This window comes from Ascaphus truei, chromosome 2 (assembly GCF_040206685.1).
Source record: "Ascaphus truei isolate aAscTru1 chromosome 2, aAscTru1.hap1, whole genome shotgun sequence".
NCBI classification, from domain to species: Eukaryota; Metazoa; Chordata; class Amphibia; order Anura; family Ascaphidae; genus Ascaphus; species Ascaphus truei.
The window spans coordinates 465,593,323-465,603,183 of record NC_134484.1 but is presented as its reverse complement, the minus strand read 5'-3'; the positions used below and the strand labels follow the sequence as shown (position 1 = coordinate 465,603,183).

At 51.3% G+C, this 9,861-nt stretch overlaps 1 long non-coding RNA gene and 2 other non-coding genes across 15 annotated transcripts in view; all 3 read right to left on the bottom strand.

Moving 5' to 3' along the window:
- Nucleotides 1-3,165: 3,165 nt before the first annotated feature.
- Nucleotides 3,166-9,861, bottom strand: part of LOC142487952 (uncharacterized) — a 28,049-nt gene continuing 21,353 nt past the window's right edge. For 8 of the 13 annotated variants that reach the window (XR_012799367.1, XR_012799359.1, XR_012799366.1 and 5 more), the window contains 3 exons: nucleotides 9,093-9,144; nucleotides 7,240-7,291; nucleotides 3,166-5,969 (listed from right to left, as the gene is read on the bottom strand). This is a non-coding gene — a long non-coding RNA (uncharacterized LOC142487952). The remainder of the gene's footprint in view (nucleotides 5,970-7,239; nucleotides 7,292-9,092; nucleotides 9,145-9,861) is intronic. The other 5 variants (XR_012799361.1, XR_012799364.1, XR_012799370.1 and 2 more) reach the window with 2 other exon arrangements.
- LOC142488927 (small nucleolar RNA SNORA9) lies at nucleotides 7,062-7,194 on the bottom strand. Its single transcript, XR_012799723.1, has one exon. It is a non-coding gene; the product is annotated as a small nucleolar RNA SNORA9 (small nucleolar RNA).
- LOC142488931 (small nucleolar RNA SNORA9) lies at nucleotides 8,915-9,047 on the bottom strand. The gene has a single exon (XR_012799727.1). It is a non-coding gene; the product is annotated as a small nucleolar RNA SNORA9 (small nucleolar RNA).

The window sequence follows — 9,861 nt, the reverse complement described above, 5'->3', positions numbered from 1 at the left end:
CCCAGCCAATGAGGCTGCAGCCTGCCCGGCATTGCAACTACAGAGCCATCAGACAGAGGCAGCACCAAGGTGTGGGTGGGTGTGTGTGAAAAACGGGCTGCAGGGGGTGGGTGCGAGAGAGAGTGTCCGTCTGTCTGCGAGAGAGAGAGTGTCCGTCTGTCTGCGAGAGAGAGAGTGTCCGTCTGTCTGCGAGAGAGAGAGTGTCCGTCTGTCTGCGAGAGAGAGAGTGTCCGTCTGTCTGCGAGAGAGAGAGTGTCCGTCTGTCTGCGAGAGAGAGAGTGTCCGTCTGTCTGCGAGAGAGAGAGTGTCCGTCTGTCTGCGAGAGAGAGAGTGTCCGTCTGTCTGCGAGAGAGAGAGTGTCCGTCTGTCTGCGAGAGAGAGAGTGTCCGTCTGTCTGCGAGAGAGAGAGTGTCCGTCTGTCTGCGAGAGAGAGAGTGTCCGTCTGTCTGCGAGAGAGAGAGTGTCCGTCTGTCTGCGAGAGAGAGAGTGTCCGTCTGTCTGCGAGAGAGAGAGTGTCCGTCTGTCTGCGAGAGAGAGAGTGTCCGTCTGTCTGCGAGAGAGAGAGTGTCCGTCTGTCTGCGAGAGAGAGAGTGTCCGTCTGTCTGCGAGAGAGAGAGTGTCCGTCTGTCTGCGAGAGAGAGAGTGTCCGTCTGTCTGCGAGAGAGAGAGTGTCCGTCTGTCTGCGAGAGAGAGAGTGTCCGTCTGTCTGCGAGAGAGAGAGTGTCCGTCTGTCTGCGAGAGAGAGAGTGTCCGTCTGTCTGCGAGAGAGAGAGTGTCCGTCTGTCTGCGAGAGAGAGAGTGTCCGTCTGTCTGCGAGAGAGAGAGTGTCCGTCTGTCTGCGAGAGAGAGAGTGTCCGTCTGTCTGCGAGAGAGAGAGTGTCCGTCTGTCTGCGAGAGAGAGAGTGTCCGTCTGTCTGCGAGAGAGAGAGTGTCCGTCTGTCTGCGAGAGAGAGAGTGTCCGTCTGTCTGCGAGAGAGAGAGTGTCCGTCTGTCTGCGAGAGAGAGAGTGTCCGTCTGTCTGCGAGAGAGAGAGTGTCCGTCTGTCTGCGAGAGAGAGAGTGTCCGTCTGTCTGCGAGAGAGAGAGTGTCCGTCTGTCTGCGAGAGAGAGAGTGTCCGTCTGTCTGCGAGAGAGAGAGTGTCCGTCTGTCTGCGAGAGAGAGAGTGTCCGTCTGTCTGCGAGAGAGAGAGTGTCCGTCTGTCTGCGAGAGAGAGAGTGTCCGTCTGTCTGCGAGAGAGAGAGTGTCCGTCTGTCTGCGAGAGAGTGTCCGTCTGTCTGCGAGAGAGAGAGTGTCCGTCTGTCTGCGAGAGAGAGAGTGTCCGTCTGTCTGCGAGAGAGAGAGTGTCCGTCTGTCTGCGAGAGAGAGAGTGTCCGTCTGTCTGCGAGAGAGAGAGTGTCCGTCTGTCTGCGAGAGAGAGAGTGTCCGTCTGTCTGCGAGAGAGAGAGTGTCCGTCTGTCTGCGAGAGAGAGAGTGTCCGTCTGTCTGCGAGAGAGAGAGTGTCCGTCTGTCTGCGAGAGAGAGAGTGTCCGTCTGTCTGCGAGAGAGAGAGTGTCCGTCTGTCTGCGAGAGAGAGAGTGTCCGTCTGTCTGCGAGAGAGAGAGTGTCCGTCTGTCTGCGAGAGAGAGAGTGTCCGTCTGTCTGCGAGAGAGAGAGTGTCCGTCTGTCTGCGAGAGAGAGAGTGTCCGTCTGTCTGCGAGAGAGAGAGTGTCCGTCTGTCTGCGAGAGAGAGAGTGTCCGTCTGTCTGCGAGAGAGAGAGTGTCCGTCTGTCTGCGAGAGAGAGAGTGTCCGTCTGTCTGCGAGAGAGAGAGTGTCCGTCTGTCTGCGAGAGAGAGAGTGTCCGTCTGTCTGCGAGAGAGAGAGTGTCCGTCTGTCTGCGAGAGAGAGAGTGTCCGTCTGTCTGCGAGAGAGAGAGTGTCCGTCTGTCTGCGAGAGAGAGAGTGTCCGTCTGTCTGCGAGAGAGAGAGTGTCCGTCTGTCTGCGAGAGAGAGAGTGTCCGTCTGTCTGCGAGAGAGAGAGTGTCCGTCTGTCTGCGAGAGAGAGAGTGTCCGTCTGTCTGCGAGAGAGAGAGTGTCCGTCTGTCTGCGAGAGAGAGAGTGTCCGTCTGTCTGCGAGAGAGAGAGTGTCCGTCTGTCTGCGAGAGAGAGAGTGTCCGTCTGTCTGCGAGAGAGAGAGTGTCCGTCTGTCTGCGAGAGAGAGAGTGTCCGTCTGTCTGCGAGAGAGAGTGTCCGTCTGTCTGCGAGAGAGAGAGTGTCCGTCTGTCTGCGAGAGAGAGAGTGTCCGTCTGTCTGCGAGAGAGAGAGTGTCCGTCTGTCTGCGAGAGAGAGAGTGTCCGTCTGTCTGCGAGAGAGAGAGTGTCCGTCTGTCTGCGAGAGAGAGAGTGTCCGTCTGTCTGCGAGAGAGAGAGTGTCCGTCTGTCTGCGAGAGAGAGAGTGTCCGTCTGTCTGCGAGAGAGAGAGTGTCCGTCTGTCTGCGAGAGAGAGAGTGTCCGTCTGTCTGCGAGAGAGAGAGTGTCCGTCTGTCTGCGAGAGAGAGAGTGTCCGTCTGTCTGCGAGAGAGAGAGTGTCCGTCTGTCTGCGAGAGAGAGAGTGTCCGTCTGTCTGCGAGAGAGAGAGTGTCCGTCTGTCTGCGAGAGAGAGAGTGTCCGTCTGTCTGCGAGAGAGAGAGTGTCCGTCTGTCTGCGAGAGAGAGAGTGTCCGTCTGTCTGCGAGAGAGAGAGTGTCCGTCTGTCTGCGAGAGAGAGAGTGTCCGTCTGTCTGCGAGAGAGAGAGTGTCCGTCTGTCTGCGAGAGAGAGAGTGTCCGTCTGTCTGCGAGAGAGAGAGTGTCCGTCTGTCTGCGAGAGAGAGAGTGTCCGTCTGTCTGCGAGAGAGAGAGTGTCCGTCTGTCTGCGAGAGAGAGAGTGTCCGTCTGTCTGCGAGAGAGAGTGTCCGTCTGTCTGCGAGAGAGAGAGTGTCCGTCTGTCTGCGAGAGAGAGAGTGTCCGTCTGTCTGCGAGAGAGAGAGTGTCCGTCTGTCTGCGAGAGAGAGAGTGTCCGTCTGTCTGCGAGAGAGAGAGTGTCCGTCTGTCTGCGAGAGAGAGAGTGTCCGTCTGTCTGCGAGAGAGAGAGTGTCCGTCTGTCTGCGAGAGAGAGAGTGTCCGTCTGTCTGCGAGAGAGAGAGTGTCCGTCTGTCTGCGAGAGAGAGAGTGTCCGTCTGTCTGCGAGAGAGAGAGTGTCCGTCTGTCTGCGAGAGAGAGAGTGTCCGTCTGTCTGCGAGAGAGAGTGTCCGTCTGTCTGCGAGAGAGAGTGTCCGTCTGTCTGCGAGAGAGAGTGTCCGTCTGTCTGCGAGAGAGAGTGTCCGTCTGTCTGCGAGAGAGAGTGTCCGTCTGTCTGCGAGAGAGTGTCCGTCTGTCTGCGAGAGTGTCCGTCTGTCTGCGTCTGACAGAGAGTGACGTCTGACAGAGAGAGAGAGTGAGGTCTGAGAGAGAGTGAAGTCTGAGAGAGAGTGAAGTCAGAGAGAGTGAGGTCTGAGAGAGAGTGAGGTCTGAGAGAGTGAGGTCTGAGAGAGAGAGAGTGAGGTCTGAGAGAGAGTGAGGTCTGAGAGAGAGAGAGGTCCGAGAGTGAGGTGAGAGAGAGATTGAGTGTGTTAGTGTCTGAGAGAGACACCAACTGCGCACTGCAACTGTTAGGTATGTATATACAGCGTTGTTTTTACTTTGGGCGCCGCGGAAAAATCCTGATCGCCTTGGGGAGCCTTGAACCGAAAAAGTTTGGGAACCACTGGTTTAGACCCTTTATTGGCACTCGTTTGTGTCTCTGCGATATTAAATACTGAATCGTTGCTGTTCTAGTGGTGTCTGTTGACAAAGTTGAGACATTAGGGGGTCTGACTTAAACATCATTAGGGTCAAAGCAGCCATTTTGTCTGACTATTTTTGTCAGCCATCTTGCTATTGTTCTAGTCCTTGTCTGTCATTTATGTTGTAATGTGCTGTGTTTGTGTCATCCATTTTGTCTTCTGTCTGTATGAAAGCTGCATGAAAGTTATAGTGGGTTTGTGACAGAGCCCGCTGTCTATGCAGACTATCTCTTAAGTTATCTTCAAAACCCTGCTGTTCTCACAGAAGAACAAAAAGCGGATATGACACAAATTGAAGACATGCTGATTAAAGAATTTATAGGTCAGCAGCTGATTCTTATAGTCGGCTGTCTAGATACCAGTGAAGAAGGAGGCAGGAAACGCCTTCTTGCTGTCCTACAAGAGATGCTTGTGATGCCTAATACACCAACTTCCCTTATAACGTGTCCAGTGGAATTATTGCTCCGTATTGTTAAAGATGATGACCGGAGAATTCAGATTGTGGCAGAAATAGTCTCTGAGCTGCGAGAGCCAATTGTTAGCGTGGATATACCAGCGGATGCCGCGAAATCAAGGAAATTACAGTTAAAGATTGCAGATTTAAGAGTGCAGCTTAACGAAGCCAAACAAGCCTTGGAGGACTCCATAGTTTTACAAGATTTCAGTCTTGTATCTGAATTAAAGGAGATAGTGAGGTACCAGTCCTCAGGCCCAGGTCGCCTGGTAATTACCCCAAAAAGAAAATGCCTAAATTGGAAGGCAAGAAAAAAAAAAAAGGGGGAGGGAAGGGCCGACGTCAGACATTGGCGACAAAGATGCTGGTGCACGGGCCGCTCCACAGGACAATGTTTCACTGGGGAGAGGGATATGTGACAGAGTCACTGACTCAGTAGGCTGTGACAGTGAATGGAGAGATGCTGCAGCCAGATCACTGAGTGTTAATCTCCTCAGACAGAGAAAGCACAGCTGAAGACTGATTAAACGGGGGCTGAACTCATGAGTGAAACAAGTGCTTTAAAAAGCAGGAAGTTGCTCACACAAGGTGAGCTTGTTTTTCCACAGGAAGGTGGAGAGAACTCTCCCGGCTGGGAAGCCGTTGCTGTTGCTCTGGTCCCCAGTCCTGCGAGGAGCTAGGCTGCTGGGACCAGCTGGGACCCCAACCCAGGATAAAGATACAGATTGCTGCGAGGCTGGACACAGCTTGCTCCCCGGAACTGTGTTCCTGTTTGCTGCTGGAGCTGCTATAAGATAAGACTTTATTCTTATACGTATCGGTTAACCTTTGTGTAGCATGTTTTGGGCATGACCAGATTAGCTGGCTGTCCTGTTAGTAAGGGCTCAAGAAGTGAGTTAGTGTCCCTAACGGGACTAGGATTTAATTTTCAAGAAAGTAGTTTCTTAAAGGGACAGTGCACCCGTACTTATTTTGGTTGTGGCTAATAAACCACTAGTGTTTAAAGTTTCCCATTGTGTCTAGCGTCTTACTGACCCCGCCGCGAGGCCGTCCTGCCACAGTTAAAAGATTTTTCGCTTAGTGTTTACCAGCTCTGGCCAGCCCAGCTGCAGAAGGGAGGGGGCATACAGCCTTGGGGAGTGAGATTAGAATTAGAGAAGAGTTCTCACATTTAAGTGCCAGGTAAAGTCTTGAGAAGTGAGATCAGAATTAGAACCGACTTCTCAGCATTCGAGTGTCTGGTGGACTCAGAGATAGAAATCATTTCTCACATTCAACCCCTTATAAAGAATGTATGTAACATTTCATTTTTGTTATGTATTACAAGATTGTCATTTTAGTTGACGCACTTACATCATTTGTTATGTATTACAAACTTACATCAGTTTTAGTATTGTTATGTATTACACAATGATGTCATACTTAGTGACGCGCAAGCCCCCCCACAAAGGGGTGGAGCTTTAGTTTTTAAGGTATAAATGCATCTCATACCGTATGATCTGGGAGAGAGCTTTTTGTTTTGAAGCTGTCTCCGCTGTGTGCACCTGAAATAAACTCATTTGATAACTGAATTTTTGTTGTAACATTTTTGCAGCTTTCACACTGTAGAAGGCCGCGGCGGCTGCTGCTCGCGCTCCATATCCATCACAGGTCAGCCCACGCGGTCCCGATTATTGCAGCCTTAAAAATAAGAAAAACAAACATTGGCCGCTGGGTTTCATGGGGTGCAGTTCTCTCCCCATTGTTTATTTCTAATGACCGATACGAGGATAACAGTACACTATATCACATCTTCTGCAACACACAAGCCAAGTACAATGTGTTTGCTTTGGAACAACATATTTGGTTGTTTATTTGCCCACCTGTTGCAAAGCCTATTTGGTAATCTCTTAGGCCTCGGGCATGGTCAGCGCTGACCCGTGCTGAGGCGCGCTGCTGCTCGGCAGTGAGCCCCTGCAGCCGCAATGAAAGCGGCTTTAGCAGGGGCTCGCGCACGCTTCCGCACCGCTTTCCCTCAGCGCGCCTCCGCACGGCTTAAGTCACTATGGACTTAGCCTTAGGCCAACTTTAGGTCTATCCCTAGCATTTGAAATGCTCATACTGCATTAGTCTCTACCCCCTCTGCGAATCCACCACCCTTTCGTGTGAAGTACTTCCTCACATTTCCTGATAACCTGCCACCCTCCCGCTTCAGAGCATAACCTGTTTCTTAGCACTCGTCTCTCTCTGAAATAGGCTTCCTCTCTGGTTACGGTAGCAAATACGGCGATTTACTGCCATATATCAATGCAAAAGTTTATAAAAACCAGGCTCTGATTGCAGAATTCTAAACACCAGGCTCTGATTGCAGAATTCTAAACACCAGGCTCTGATTGCAGAATTCTAAACACCAGGCTGATTGCAGAATTCTAAACACCAAGCTCTGATTGCAGAATTCTAAACACCAGGCCCTGGTCGCAGAATTCTAAACACCAGGCTCTGATCGCAGAATTCGTGTCGTTTTTCGTTTAAAAGAAAGGGAGGAAAGAATGGGAACAAAATGACATTCTCTTTCCCCATGCTCACATACTACATTGTAAAAACCACGGAGAGCTCTGTCACTGTTTGAAGGGATAACTAATATGTCTACCGTTGTGTTTTCACAAACAGACTGCTCTCAGACCAGCTCACTGCGATACGTTTCCTCAAATGGAGTAAAAATCACAAGAAAATAAAGAATAACTGAGCAAGCCGAATGGTCCCAGTTATAGCACCCAGGAGATTACAAAAAGGGTCTGTCTGAGATTTCTATAACCTCCCCCCGGAGGGGCAGGGGGAAGCCTCAAACCGTCTCACTGCTGATCTGGCAAGATCTACAGGAATGGACAGGGCCACCAGAAGCCCGGCCATGCTGGAAGACTTGCATGGGAGGTCCGGGGCAACAGGAGAGGGGCAGGGGCAACTTACATACCTTGTGCTGTGTATCCGCATCCTCAGTGGGGCAAAACCATCAACGATTTGTTCTAAAAGGAAATATGCGATATTACCATTTGTAAGAGGTGCGATAGCACGGACATTAAACCTTTTGCCCTTTCCTCTGGCATCAAAAAAAGCTAAAGGGGCAGTCCCATCACGGGGCAGAGTATCCTACACTATGCTAACAGCGTGTTTACAGGACTACTTCTGGGTGACCAACAAAATATTTATTGGCGTTGGATTTTGGCCAAGTTTTAGTTTCCAGACATGGTGAGCAGAGACTTGGGACGGGTTTGAGGTTGTACTGTACACGGCTGAGCCGCCATACAAGTGTTCAACCTGAGTTTGCACAGGCAAGACCCCTCTTTCTCCCACTATCACCTTTACTGCCCTCTGAGGTGGGAAGGGGGAGAGAAGTGTGGAGTTAAGGCAAACGCCTTCCATAGGCCTTGAAGAAAAGGGCTTTATGCATGTTTACATTAGCTTAAAAAAGCCAAATAGAGCGTTACATGCTTTACAATATTGTACTTTTTTAGTTGGGTAACCAGATTAGATCTTTGTGACAATGAGGAGTATGTACGGATTAGGGCACTGCCATATTATATTAGTAATAAATAGGGCTGATACCAGAACTCTTAGGGCGGGTTCCCCCGGGCAACTCACTGTATCTGAGATAGTGAAAGAGTGTAAGCTCTTCTGCCCAGAGAATCACGGAGCCTGCCCGGTTCTATGTGTACAACGCTGCACACGCGCACAGAAAGACAGAACTGCTATTTATGTAATGACCATTTCCCAGGCTGTTCCTGCAAACAGAACACACTACCCATGGAATTAGCCGGGAATGAAACGTGTAGCTTCTTTGTGACATCTTGTAAAGGACCCACAAGGTGCAGCAGTACAAGGTATCCCAGATCCCACGTGTCTTCTTAGGCTAAGACCCCGCTGCCTCAAACCACGCGCCCACACTGCAGACAGGCGGTGCGTGGAGAGGCACTTGACCGCTATCTGCAGTCTGTAGGGAGCGGGGGGCGTGGCCAAAACAGATCGGGTGGCGCAGCAATGACGCCAGGGGCAGGGCCATCACACTGTGTGCCAGGGGTTCCCTCCCCCGCTTCCCCCCTCCCTGCTGCCCGAAGCCTCCCCTCCTCCTCGCCAGGGGTTCCCTCCCCCGCCTCGTGCATCTGCTGACACTGCAGACTATGAGGAGAGAGTCTGTGGGAGGGAGCAGGGGGGCTCCCTTGGTGCTTCAGCTGCTTTCCCTCTCCTCCCCGAAGCCTCCCCCCCTCACAACCACACCACGTGACGCGTCGCCACTTGGGATTACAATTCTCTTGCATCCCCTGGCGGCTGACGCGTCACAGAGTGTAGTGAGCCGTGCAGGGAGGACGGACTGGGACCTGCTCGGAAGGACCCACAAAAGGATGCCAAGCTTCAGCACGCCTCAGCCCTTACTCATATGAAAGGGAGTAAAGGCGGGCTAAAGCGTAGCACCGTTTAGTAGATTTGTGCCAAAGAGGCTGACAAACTGCTAACCTGGATTACTAGAAGCCGGCTGTAGGTTTTGCAGTAGAACGGGTCTTACAAAGTGCCCTGAAGACAGGATTTACTCTGCTGAGACGCTGCCTTAGTTTCAGAGCAATCTGAAGTCACTTTAGCCCAACCCGTGGTATCAATGTGTGAGATTTCTATACCCTCCCCCCGGAGGGGCAGGGGGAAGCCTCAAACCGTCTCACTGCTGTTCTGGCAAGATCTACAGGAATGGACAGGGCCACCAGAAGCCCAGCCATGCTGGAAGACTTGCATGGGAGGTCCGGGGCAACAGGAGAGGGGCAGGGGCAACTTACATACCTTGTACTGTGTGTCCGTATCCTCAGTGGGGCAAAACCATCAACGATTTGTTCTAAAAGGAAATATGCGATATTACCATTTGTAAGAGGTGCGATAGCACGGACATTAAACCTTTTGCCCTTTCCTCTGGCAGCAAAAAAAGCTAAAGGGGCAGTCCCATCACGGGGCAGAGTATCCTACACTATGCTAACAGCGTGTTTACAGGATTACTTCTGGGAGATCAACAAAATATTTATTGGCGTTGGATTTTGGCCAAGTTTTAGTTTCCAGACATGGTGAGCGGAGACTTGGGACGGGTTTGAGGTTGTACTGTACAAGGTTGAGCCGCCATACAAGTGTTCAACCTGAGTTTGCACAGGCAAGACCCCTCTTTCTCCCACTATCACCTTTACTGCTCTCTGAGGAGGTGGGAAGGGGGAGAGAAGTGTGGAGTTAAGGCAAACGCCTTCCAGAGGCCTTGAAGAAAAGGGCTTTATGCATGTTTACATTAGCTTAAAAAGCCAAATAGATCGTTTCACGCTTTACAATATTGTACTTTTTTAGTCGGGTACCCAGATTAGATTTGTTACAATGAGGAGTATGTACGGATTAGGGCATTGCTTTTTTATATTGGTTATAAATAGGGCAGATATCAAATCAATACACAGGACAGGTTCCCCCGGCCAACCCACCGTATCTGAGATAGTGAAAGAGTGTAAGCTTTTCTGCCCAGAGACTCACGGAGCCTGCCCGGTTCTATGTGTACAACGCTGCACACGCGCACAGAAAG